This window comes from Teleopsis dalmanni, chromosome 1, assembly GCF_002237135.1.
Source record: "Teleopsis dalmanni isolate 2A chromosome 1, ASM223713v2, whole genome shotgun sequence".
NCBI lineage: Eukaryota > Metazoa > Arthropoda > Insecta > Diptera > Diopsidae > Teleopsis > Teleopsis dalmanni.
The window spans coordinates 84,804,073-84,807,231 of NC_051846.1; positions in this window are offsets into that span (position 1 = coordinate 84,804,073).

Below are 3,159 nucleotides of genomic sequence, written 5' to 3' on the forward strand. Positions count from 1 at the left end.
GCTGGTATATAAAACAAAAGTGGAAAATTTTTTTGCAAAAATCTAAAACATTTCTCAAGCAATACTTGAACATGAAAAGTGCATCTGTACGATTTTTGCATTCAAACAACTGCCATTGTCGACAATTTTTTTGTTTTTTGCTTATGGTTTTTGTGAAATGAAGCTTTGCTATATGCATTTTTTGATATTTAAGAATTAAATTTTTTTTTTCTTTTCTTTTTGTTGTATTGTTTTGTTACTTTTCTATACAATGAAGTATTTTAGTGCAAAATAACGTAGCAACACGTATCTTTATACAGCTGCATCCCTTCAGCTGCATTCAATTCAAATTGTTCAAGTCACTCAAGTTAGCTCTGTTGACTATGGGCAGAAAAATAAATGCAGCTGCTCTATATACAGCATGATGTATCTGCTATTGCTGCTAAGTTTATGATTTATGTCGGACCCCAAATGAAAAAACTGAGTAAACTGTGTTTACAGTTTTATAAGGTAAACGTGACTTCAATTTAAAATTAATATGCTGGCTTGAGTCAGTTAAAGTTTCTTAAAACATGTGCCATGTGAAAAACTGCTAATAAGAAATATTTACAAAAATTTTACGGTATTTGGTGAGGTCGATAAATCCGGCAAAATAAATTCGTTTTTTTTTTCTTTCAATATCAACGCTCAAAGCTTAAGTACAATTTTATTTATTTATTGTGCTACTCGGTGAGAATGTGTCCAAGCATCTTTTAAGTTCTTAGGTACTTTCACGTTGCTAAAACTTTATTGAATTCAACTGACAATTCTACTATACAAAGTGCAGGAAACGTATGAATGTATGTTGAGACCGCTTGACATGTCCTTGTGACTCATTTTTACGTGCACATATATGCATATAGGTTCTCATATATGCATTTATATATATGTAAGACAACTATCTAGTTTTTTGTGTTTTTTTTTTATAAAAATGAAAACTTTTTTATATAAATATATAATATCCTTGAGTACATATAGTTACTCCTGGCGCATTGATGCCAAGACACATTTGATATCTTATAGTCGATTGCAATATTGCAGGAGTGTAAAAATGCATTTGAGTTCGTTGTAAAATGAAAACGAAACGAAATTGCCAATTTCGTAACAAATTAAATTCATTTAGGAGTTTGTAATGTGATTTTCTTTTCAATTGAAAGCGAACTGGGAAACCGAAAGTATAGTTTATTTCAAAATTGTTAAATATTTCAACTGAAATATATGTTAGTTATATAGGGTCATTCTTTCATTTTCATCGGAAACCGTAGCAGCCATTCATTTTCCAACGTAATACTTAGCTACTTTGACAAGACATATTAAAACCGTCTATTAAATTGCTTGTATTTTAAATTGTGGCATATAAGTTTTCTTATTTCAGTTTAGTTTTGTAAGGTGATTAGTTTAAGGAGAATGCCATTCAATTCATTTGAAGTGAAAGCATGAAATAGAGCAGAAACGAAATAATTCTTGTGAATTAAGAAAATGTACAATTTTGTAAAAAATTACTGAAATGTATAGTTGTAATAGCAAAAACATAATTAGTTGTGCAGTTTTCTTGAAATTTTTAATTACAAGAAACAAATGCAGTAACGAAAATGAAATTGATATATAACATGCAGGTAGATTTTTAAGTGAACGATATTTAGATAATACAAAAAGTAATAAGGAAGTCTCTGAAGTAAATAACCACGAAATGATTGCAGTTAAATAGTTGAGTAGTAGAAGATTAGATATCATTTCTAGGTAGGTATTTCATGGATCATAAGGATTAAAGATTAGGAAAGATAGGATCTATACTGTCTATCATTAATGAAATCAGACTTGGAAAACACTCTAATACGACTAAGGAACACAATAAATCTTTTAGATCGCAGTGCACTATCACTTTCCTTTCAATAATAATAATAATAATAATAGATATAATTCCAAGATACTTACTTACTTACTTACTTACTTACTTACTTATTTACTTACTTACTTACTTACTTACTTACTTACTTACTTACTTACTTACTTAATTACTTACTTACTTACTTACTTACTTACTGTACTTACTTACTTACTACAGTACTTACTCACTTACTGGACTTACTTACTAACTGTACTTACTGTAGTCACAATTACAACAACAATTTAACAAATATTTTCCTTTCTTTTACAAATAAAAACTAATAAGAAAAGCATTGCTTTTTTAGTTATATTAACAACAAAAAATCTTTCAAAAGATAAAAACTTACTAACAAATAATTATAAAACTAAAGTTTGTTTCTTTTATAATGAATCATAATGTATAATAAATCAGTTATCTGATATAAATCATGTTTTCAGTGCAATTACAATTCTTCATAAAACTTTATTTTAAAAGAATCTATTAAATTATACACTTACTCAAAAAAAAACACCTTAATTATAATATTCCAGTTGAGTGAGTGAGTTTTTAAAATAATAATTAATATTTATTTAACAGCAAAGTTGCTGAATCCATAAAACTTTATTTTTTGACTTTCCTTTCATTAATTTAATTTAAAATTTTATGCAAGATATACGTTAGCCTTTTTCTTATTTATAATTGTTTTTGTTGTATATATATTTTCAAAAGAGTTATGGAAACAAAATGAAAAATATAAAAAATTATTTAAAAATATTTACCTAGGATCAAAATGCCTTTTTCTAACATTTCAACTTAAATTGAAAGTGAATATACCGGAAATTGCTTAACATCAACATCAACCGAAAATATAACTCTTTGCCTTCACTGAGCTTTGCAAAGATTTTAAAATAACAAACGTAAATAGAACTTGTGAAGTATAAATTTATATTGACCGAGACAGGCAAAAAAAATCTCCTATTTTGAAGATATGGTATATATAAGTGATTAATAAAAATCCATTTTTATGATAAATATAAATATGGAAAAAAGAGTATAAATAATATAATACATGACAAATAACAATAACAATTTATTATAATATGTAATATAATATAGTAATTTAAATAGATTTTACGTAAAATACTTCTACTTAAATGCTTCTTTAATAAATCCACGTCTTATAGAAACGCTAAATGAAACAACTATATACTCTTGTCGAAGCTTATATGACAACAAGGCATACAGCAACTCCTACATGATTGTACTGATATATA